Source organism: Scardinius erythrophthalmus, assembly GCF_964197995.2.
Source record: "Scardinius erythrophthalmus genome assembly, chromosome: 8".
In the NCBI taxonomy this organism is placed as follows: domain Eukaryota; kingdom Metazoa; phylum Chordata; class Actinopteri; order Cypriniformes; family Leuciscidae; genus Scardinius; species Scardinius erythrophthalmus.
The window spans coordinates 38,079,616-38,090,045 of record NC_138228.1 but is presented as its reverse complement, the minus strand read 5'-3'; the positions used below and the strand labels follow the sequence as shown (position 1 = coordinate 38,090,045).

Below are 10,430 nucleotides of genomic sequence, written 5' to 3'. Positions count from 1 at the left end.
TTTTGGTAGTTTGGTTGAGGAGTTAGTTTGGTTATGTTGGTTGTTTTGCTTGATTTTGTAAAGAAAGACTATTTGCATGATGTGGTTATTTGGGTTATTTTTATGAAACAATTCTGGGGCTGGAGTCATGGTTTCCTGCTCTTGCACACTCATTCACCACCATCTATTTTTGCTTTTGCGTTCATCCTTCGGACCAATCAGTAAATTGTAACAATGTTAATTTCAACATTTAGGCTACTAATGTTTTATTCAAATCAAATTTTGCATCTGTTCATATTTAATGGACCTGAGCTAACATGAACAGTTGTTCATTGTTAATGTTAGTTAATAATGTTAATGTTAATTAATGTATCCCAAATATTGGATTCAATCTTTTTGACAACTTGTTTCTTTCAATTATTACAGGTTTTGTATTTCTTATTTTAAAATTGAACGATCATAGGCCACACTGATCTGAGCATATGCAGTTTTTGAGTGAAAAAAAGTATTTGTGGATAATTTTGTCAATATTCAACAAAATTGCACTGTTTATCACACTAGTATGCTTTGAATGTCTAACCTGTAAGTTTGTTTTGAAATGCTTTTATTTTGTACAAAATGGCACAAAATCACACGTGGTGTTCCTGGCCTACAAATAAATAGAAGAAGCTTAGGCTATAAATCTCGTTATGCTATATTATCACCAAAAATTGAATTCATTCATTTTGTCATCTTGTTTTTCTTGTTCATCTTTCATTTATTATTATTTAATTTTGATCGTAGGCCTCATTGATCTGATGATAAAGTTAATCTCTGTTATGATAAAGTTAATCTCTGTGAAAAAGAAAGTAATTTTCAAGATGTCATTCCGCCCGTGCGTTTCTGGATGCGGTCCTTCCCTGTCCCCCTGTGATGGTCACAATTGTTGCATCGTGTTTGGGCTCACAGCACGCTGAAGCAGCTTTTGTGGATAGTTTGTGTTCTCATTGATGATGGTCACCAATCCACTCCCTCCCCTCGGTGGAGGACCGGGAGGAGTCTTTGTTTGTGTAGGTCTGTATCCGCCGCTGGCTCTCGTAAAGCAGAGGCAGCGGTACCTATGTTTTCAAAGAAAGAGTAAATTCCTCTGTTCCTGAGTCCATAGAGGTTTAGACTGTTGGTGTGCGACCCTGTACAGCCTTGCAACATTCAGCTACCTCTTGCTTCGCCATCCAACAGTTGGGTGCGGTTCGATGACCCGTTTTCACCTTCTCACACAATCTCTGAGGTCATCTAGAGACAGGTAAGAGTCGCACTGCACACTCAGGCCCTGTCTCGGGCCGCCTTCGGGCCTTTCAAGTTTGTTGCCTGAAGGCTGTGGTATCCGTGGTTCCGCTGCTTCGCTCAGTTGTAGCATTACATGGTCCTCCTGGCTGATTCAGCTGTTCCCCCGTACCTACAGACTCGGATTCATTAGCTGGCATTGAGTGCGTTCGAGGACCCGGTCACGCATTCTCACGCATTCTCTGCCGCTACCTATAGACAGGTGTTTACAACTCAGACCCTGCTTCGTGCCGAGCTGGGTCCCTGTCTCTAACGCGCTGCTTCACTCTGAGTACGTCTCTGATACCTTGGACCCCCTGTGTTGGTCCGTTGTAGCAGTGAAAGGTGCTCCCAACCGACTCAGCCGGTTCTTGTATCATCAGACTCGCCTAGACGATTTGTTACACATCTGTGTTCCGAATTGTGCTGCCGTGTGTGGTCGTCGCTTCCTACTGGCGAAGGCTGCAATCGAGCCGTTCCTCCAGCCGATATGAAAATAGGCTTCGAAGTGAGGCCTGTTCTTCATTGTACTCAAACTATAGTAAGTTATACCATTATGGATCTGTGTGCTTGATTCTGGCCTTTTTTCTAAGCCTCCATTCAAGTTACTACACAGTACACATTACTAATGCACATCCCCATGAATGTTCTACATCGTGGGGCCTGAAGGATGCATTCTTCAGATATCCACTCCTCCGCAAACACGGGTCATCCTGTGTCTTGCGTTGAGGGGGTCGAAGTCTCTGTACAAGTCCCTCACTTCGAGTGCTACATAGCCAGTTGGATTTCAGGTCAAATGGAAAGGAGTACTCATCTACGGACTGAGGAGCTTTTTTCCAGTACGGAGGTGAACTTGGTTTACACGTTTCTCAATTGGAATGTGTCCGGTCAGTGCTTAGAGGTGAGAAAGGGTACCACTGAATAAACTTCAGAGGCTCCTGGGGCATATGTGAGATGCAGCCTTATATAAATGGTTTACTCCATATGATGACCGCTTTAGCACTGACTTTATGACCAAGGTGGCCGTGGCAGAGCAGCATGCTCCATGTGTTAACAGCACCTGGTATTCTGCCAAACCCTTAACAGTGTTCAGACCTTTTGTTTCTCTGGGCTAATGGCTCCTAGAACAAGTGTCTATTAAACACTAGCTTAGGGGCCATGTATAACGGGCATGCAGTAAGGAGGGTTTGGGCTTACCTCACACTGCATTGGCATTTAGTTGCCTCGAGTTGTAGCAGTTTCCTTGCTTGATGCCACTGCTCAGCAAGATGCACTGCCCAGTTCAGCGACCGTATACGCTCCCTTCGCGTATCACTACTCGCCCGTCACCTCCTCCTATGGGGTCAGAAGCTTCTGAGGTAACTTCTTCCACTTTAAAAATTCCAGTCTGCTCAATCGTGCCGCCCAGGTGGCCTCCATCCCCTGGTGGAGTGGAGTTGAGACTCCATCCCCAGGGGTTCAAGCTGTCCAGATATCTTCGGGGTCGCACAGTTACATCTGTTGCCGCTCTGATTTGTTCCCTTGCTAGTTGTTTACTCCCTTAAACACGGAGAAACTGGCTCACAGCTGACACCAGGGTCTACACAAAGTCTGCTAATAAAAACCCCAGTGAGCCTTCTTGCACATGTAACCTAGGTTACTATAGCCCATGTCAAACCTATAAAAAAAAAAAAGAGAGAAAAGAATTGAAATTCGCATAAACAAATTTATTGATTTATTTTAATGTTTAAAAAATTAAATATTCTTTGAACGAATGTAGAAAATGTCGCAAATTGAAAATATTTAAACAATTAGGAATATCTCCCGCCTTAGGGTGTTGCGTCATCTGTCTCCGTAAACAGTCTCTCATCACGGAGTGAAGTGAAATGGCAGTCTGAGCAGTGATGCATGTCGATCGCAGTTCTAAAGTCAAGAAAGTAAGTGAGGAATACTAGATTAACTATTGAAATGCATAGTTTGAAGCATCGTTGACAAGAACATGTTATTTAAATAGTTTTAATTACGTTTCTATTGTCTAAGGATTAAGTGAGAAGTTGAGCGAATTCGTCTAACAAAACTGCATAAAACAGATTCCCTTGATACATCGAGATCATTTCTGATCGTTGTTGATTTATTCTTGGTAAGTGAGCTCATAAATCTTCTTTTTAGTTATGATTTGTGCATTTTCAATCATTTTTGTAGAGTCAGGTGTTCATAACTGATACTGTGATTTATATTTCTTGTGAAATATGTTAAGAAATGAGTTTATATGTGATTTTATCACTTAAATTAGCTGTTGTTTTGCTGTTTAAAAGTGTTTATATCCGTTTTCTAACTTTGTGAGTGTGACGTGTAACGTAGCTCACGTGGAGTTTTTGCTAACCATGCGGGCCATGTGCTATGAGCTACATGCTAATTGAGTGCACATACGTCTCTTCATGGCGTTATTCTTCATTAATAGTTATATTTCTGTTGATAAATGTGGAAAAAAAGAAATAAGTGTTAAAATGTGCCTTGAAGCATTTATTGTGCTGAAAATGATAATTTGAAATATTAATGTTGTTATATGGGATTAATTGTTATTTTCTGCCTTGTCTTTGCAAGGTTGGGTTTTTTTTCCCTTTCCTTTCTTTTTGTCTTTTGGAACAGAACGAGGAGTTCTTAGTTAGAACTGTTTCTGTCAACAATGAGGAGTGCTCAGCGTTGGTGGAGACTGGCGAGCCAACCTGGTTTTCCCGAGCTTGAACAACATATCATTGTTTCTTCGAGGTGGTAGGATCTCACTTATTCTGTGAACAAGAACAATTTTTTTCCTTTTTTTTTTCCATTTTGCATCTTGGAGTTGAGTATCTGCGCTCTTTACACTAACAGAGCACAGGAACAGGAGTACAAAAGAACATTGAACTGTGCTAAACTCCTGTTGAATTGCTTGAGTTATTTGCTTCAAAGACAATCAATTGGAAAGGACTCTGATTCGGTGTCATCTGACATTTTCTTGAGCATTGTCTCATTTGCTGTTATTTTGTTATCTTTGCTTTATATTTTTTTTATTTTTTTTATTTTATTTGAAAGGTTGTTCTTTGGTTCTGAAAAGAGAACACAAGCTGTTATTAAACTGTGAGTTGTGTAAATGGGTTATACCACAAATACGTAAAAGGAAAGGTTGTTTAAAGGTATACAGCTAACCAAACCAAGCTAGGAAGTTAAACTGAGTAAAATAGGAATACTAAGGTTAATTGAGGGATAACAGACTAAATAAATAAAATATAAACAGTATTAAATATAATATATATATATATATATATATAAATATATTGTATGCATAACTACAGAATTAAATAACACACAAGGAGTCATTGAATTATACAGCTTTATTTCAAGTTTAACACAAAAAAAAAGAAAGGGGACTGTTGTGTGAATTATATTGTTTTTTTGTTTTATTCCATTGCTGTCAAATTTTACCTTTTCTTTTTTTTTCCCTTTTCCCTTTACAAGAAACCGGTTAATTCAAGAAATCATAAAAAATACTCACTTTTCAAACCGTAGTTCTGTCTCTTGTCGTCATTTCCCTTGTCTTGCTGCAACGCTGGCTCAAGAGCGAACATAGACTTCTGATCTGGTCCAAAGTATTAGAAAGTGCTTTATGCAGACTTTAGTTCACGTGTGCTACACACATCACTGTGTTAAAGGGGTGGTTCGGGATTTTTGACATCAGACCTCATTTTTAAGTCAGCCTGGTTGTTATTCATCAGTGGAGACATTTTTTAAAAAAAATTATCCAGTCCTTATATTTGGATAGTTAGCCGATGCTAGGCTAGCGCGAGTCAATAGGTATATGTTAGCCAGCCATTAAAAACCGCTTTACCCACTCCACAGTGCACCAAACGCAAATCAATTATAACACTAGACTATCGATGTATATGTCCGTTGAGAGAATAATGTTAGAAATCAAACTTACCTTTAATCACATTGCATTAGTTATAATTTGTTCCCTGTAATCATAAGCCTTTGTCTACAGCAGCAGCGGAGATATATAGATTACCTAGGCAACCGAGTGAGCCGGTCCACACATGATGCAAGAGTACCGGCATTTACCTGCCGCAGGCACACTGTGTGTTTACTTTTTGCCGCATTACTAACCGGAGCATAGTAAAATTCCGCAGCTGCTGAGAAACTAGTTCCTTTGGGATCATTGAGATGAAAGGTAATGTTTGATTTCAAACATTATTCTCTCAACGGACATATACATCGATAGTCTAGTGTTATAATTGATTTGCGTTTGGTGCACTGTGGAGTGGGTAAAACGGTTTTTAATGGCTGGCTAACATATACCCATTGACTCGCGCTAGCCTAGCATCGGCTAACTATCCAAATATAAGGACTGGATAATTTAAAAAAAAAAATGTCTCCACTGATGAATAACAACCAGGCTGACTTAAAAATGAGGTCCGATGTCAAAAATCCCGAACCACCCCTTTAAGTCAGGTCAGAGGAGCAGGTTCTTAGTTGCCCCGTAATGGCCCAACTAGGACCTCGTTCCCTAGACAGCCTTCCTGACTCTTCCTCTGAGATTCTCAGGGATGGGGCACTGTTGCCACCTGCACCGGGCTGGAGAAATCCAGGTTCTGTTGTGGTGTTTCATAGGGGTGCACCGATCCGACTTTTTCAGTCCCGATACCGATACCGATGCCTGGGCTTTGTGTATCTGTCGATACCCGATACCGATCCGATACTATAGTTGAATTAATAATAAACTGTATACCTTCCACAAATACCTTCCTTGAAGAGACTAAAGGCACCAGACTTTACTAACTAAACATAACTAAGACAAAATAACAGATGTATGTAATGTGTTGTATTCTTATTTATTTAAAAAACAATTGTGCATTCAAAATCGAAAATAGAATATAATCAAACTTCTTTAAATAAATGTAAAAAAAAAAAATTAAAATGTAGCTGTGGAAACAAAAAAACTGTGTATTGGTCAAACGTGTCACACCACCATCACAAACATGACCTGAATGCTCACTTAATCAGCAATGGCAAATTTAAATGTCAGTTTTAATGATCATTATGTTTCATATTTTTAAAAATGAAAACAAAAAGCAGGGTTGTGTTTTATATTTCGTGTTGTTATAAATATGCAGTAAAGATAATCAATGTACGCGTTTGCCTGAACCACATTTATGTGGCCATTAATATGTTTAAGATTTTTTTTTAAAATGAAAAGAGGCAGAGTGGTGTTTTATAACATACTTCGTTTTATTGTTGGCTAAAATATACATAAAGGGATTACCGGAGTAGCCAGAGCGAGCTGAGTGACGCGATCAAGAACGCTGCTGTTCCATTTGCAGAATAACCGGACTCGCGTCCTCTCGTCCTCGGGAGTTCGTTCTCCTGAGTCGAACTTGGCAAGTCCGAAGTTTGCGTACTTGGTATTGAGAAACGGCCTCTGGCTCGCTCCATGTTGCTTCTAGCATGCGACACGCGTGAAGCTGACGAATGACGTAGGTTCTGCTGCGACGACGAAAAAAAAAAAAAAAAAAAAACCTGGATCGGCCCGTGGATCTGTTATTTTTTCCGATCCCCGATCCAGCTATTTTATCAGTATCGCGGCCGATATCCGATCCTAATATCGGATCGGTGCACCCCTAGTGTTTCAGCTATCTACCTCTAAAAGAGCTTAGATACTTTACTTCTGCGAGAGCTCCCTCTAAGAAAAGAGGCTTGCTTACGATCTGAAGTAGAACCTGTTCGTTGTTGGTGTTCTTCTCGAAGACCCCTGAGAGTGTTAGAACACTTCTGTGCTTCCTTCCAGCAGAAGATGGTTCGGAGTGTGGCTGTTCCACTCCTCCCTCAAAATGATGTTGCCTTAAAGCACATCAAGATGCAGTTGAGAAATAGGAAGTATGACTTGATCGTCAGGTTCCTGAGCGGTGCAAGGAAATGAAATCTTCCTTGCGCCCCCTCTATACCTATCTTGGGACCTATAATTTAATAGCAGAGACTTAAATGTTTATAAAGATATTGCTTATGCCTGTGTGACTAGTATTTGCTGAGTTTTGTTTAAGTTTAGAGACGTGCTCCAGAAAAAAAGTTCACAGAGCACACCCTGTTTATTTTCTTTATTTTACAAAAGCACAATGTTTTGTTTCGATTGTAAGTGGACACATAAAAAAATAGATATTTAACAGTTTATTTTTTCATATTTCTTAAGTCTGTATGACCAAAAAATGGCAGAGTATTGTAAGTCTATTTTGTTGCTATGTGAAAAAATCCAGCAAAACGTGCCGGAGCTTTTGTCGACACCAGAGGATTAACTTTAGCCTAATAGGAAGGAACATAAATTGTGACTAAAAATATATGCTCACTCACATCAAGACGCTGCTGCAGCGATGGAGTCCATGCAGGAGGAGCAGCGTTTGGCACTGTGTCGCTTTTCAGCGCGAGCTGTTTGGAGAAGCTAAATAACTATAGAAATGCTATGCTAACTAGATGCTAATAAAAGCTATCCTAATCGTTTTCAATACTCGCAAATTCCAGCTCCTGACTCGCTACAGTGGTTTCGACAAAACAGGGGCTGCCAAGGGCGTGGTGAGCTCGTACCAATGGCGAGGTGAGCTGGTACCTGCTTACGTCACGCAGTACCTGCTTACGTCAGGACAGTACAGTGGTCACGGTACTTCTAACTCCTGAAGGTAAACGGCCTGGGGTGGATGTGGAAGGTTGAAACATTGTATTGAGTTATCATAATCTAGATTCGATTATCACACAGGAGTGATTGCATGGATTATCTTAAAATACTCTGTCATTCATTCATGGTTACTCAGATAAGAGGAAGACATCATTCAGCCATGCAAATTATAAAATACTCAAGTAACCTGAACAATAAATCGAAATAAATTTTAAATCGCTATGGCTTAGTGATTATGAAAGTGCTGTGATTTGTGGATGACTGACAAGCGCGATTCTGGAGAAACAGGCGTTTATTTATTCATTCTCAGTGGTGAGAAACGTAGCCTGCAATGTGTTACGTTATTGTGTTAATATTAACTAAAGTACCTATTTATGCTACATATTTATTTTGTATGAAAACTAGCGTGTTAGTTATTTATGGATTAAAAAGCAGGCTACCGTTGTATCAGTGCTGCGATTGTCAAAATGTCAGAAAGGATTTTGTATTATCCATTCGTGTTTTTAAAATTTGTTAAATGACAGACGCTTTACCATTAACACAGCCCTCATTATGTCGGATTTGTCTTATTCGAACTTACTTGATATTCTTTTTAGAATAAGTGATTAGTTTTGCTATTATTGGGTCATGTGACAGGACTATTCATTGTCAACTGTTTTCTATAAATACGTTTGTATTGGCTAACATTTATTCAGCTAATGCGTGTCCTGTTTAAAATGTGCAATGTTCAAATGCAAAGACAGCACGTCACAAATAGAAAATCCCCTTTTCCCTGTGGGATTTAGTATCATATTTGGATATTGGAATAATAAATTAAGTAGCCAATTTAGAATAAATCACATGTACACACAATGTTCCTGTTTTTGTTTTTTACTGTTTTCTAGGAGTTTCTTAATTTTAGAGTAGTTGACCAGCACACATTATATGCAATGCAATCACCATGAGGCCTTCCAGTGTACGTAGGTGTTGCAGAGAGTGCTAAATGCTGGCGGTGGAGGTGATGGGGAAAGATCTTCCCTAAGTAACGTTTAGGTCTCCTCAATGAGGGTGATATCTAGTTCAACAAAATCAAACATGCTAGTTTGTTCCCTGTCACGCTCTTCAAGATCCACCTCCTCCTCGTTGATTTCACTTAATGGCCCAATACTCTTCCAACTTTTGCCTTTCATCCTGTTGCAATAAACTGGCCTGTCAATCATCTTGTCACAGTTAAAATCCTCCAAATTTCATTTCATTTAATTTCCTACCATATTGGAGAGAAAATAAGTAGCACGTTGATCTACCAGTCATAGGTCTTTCATGCTAGGGCTGGAATCTCCCAGTCGATTAGTCGATTATTTGGTCAATACGTTCTGGCTCGACCAAAATTCTGATTGGTCGATTTTTTGCCGCGTTCATTTCATCAGTTTTGCTGCGTTCATTTCATAAGTTTTGCCGCGCTCATTTCATCAGGTGGAAAGCACTAATTGCTAATGGGGGTGTTTTCAGAGCACCCCTGTTTCACAGGTAACAGTCTGTCTTCAGAACACCCCCCTTGTTTTCACTTCTTTTGGATTAGCCCAACCCACTGGAGAAGAGACAGATTGAAGAAAGTAGGCTACTAGAAGGTTTGCTGAATATTATTTAATTGTGAGAGCGTTTAATTCATAGTCAGTCAGTCCTCTTCTACAATGTCAACAAAGACATCGGCAGTGTGGCAGCATTTTTTTAAAAGTTAATAGTCTATTCGTGTCTCAGCCGCGAAGCTGAGCTCCACAGAACGGCTGCACAGAGCGGCTGAAATGATAGTGTCTGTCAGTTATTAAAATACATGACAAAAACAATTGTCTAAATTATGTTGCATATTCCTCAAAAGTTCTTGTGATGATTTCACTAGTTGACAACATGGTACTATTTTCGGAAATCATAGATATTGCGCTGGTGTACGTGATGCAACGCTGTCAGAGCACAGAGACAGACTCATGTGTCAGACTCATTTCAGTGCAAAAGAATTAGGTCAAAAACGATTTAATATACTGCAAATAGCCTACTAGTTTTTTATGTTTATTTATAATTCATTTAGGTGCACAACAAGGCTACCAAGTACTGCGCACAGTGCGCAGCTAATTAATTTAATCAGATATTTATAAAAGTGCACATTATTGTTGCAGACAATATAACAAAGATAACATTAAATAAATATTTTTATAAGGTTAAATGTTGATTATTAGTCATTCAAGCCCCTTTATTTAAACCTCTCTACTTAAAGGGTAACTAAACCCTAAACCAACTTTTTTTAGTTAATGATCTGTAAGATTGGGGCTTTAATAGTGCTGTTCATTGATTCAAGTATTGTTTTTGACATTTGTGTTTGTTTAAAGTATTTTAATTTTACTAAATATGGTGTAAAAACGTCTGAGTGCGGCCCTCTTCAGTAGAGATGTTCCGATACCCTTTTTCCCTCCCCGATACCGATTCCGATACCTGGACTCAGGGT

At 39.3% G+C, this 10,430-nt stretch overlaps 1 long non-coding RNA gene across 1 annotated transcript; it reads left to right on the top strand.

Moving 5' to 3' along the window:
• The first annotated feature begins 3,135 nt into the window (after positions 1-3,135).
• Positions 3,136-4,498, top strand: LOC308694511. The gene is made up of 3 exons (XR_014030615.1): positions 3,136-3,197; positions 3,301-3,400; positions 3,865-4,498. It is a non-coding gene; the product is annotated as an uncharacterized lncRNA (long non-coding RNA).
• Positions 4,499-10,430: the final 5,932 nt, after the last annotated feature.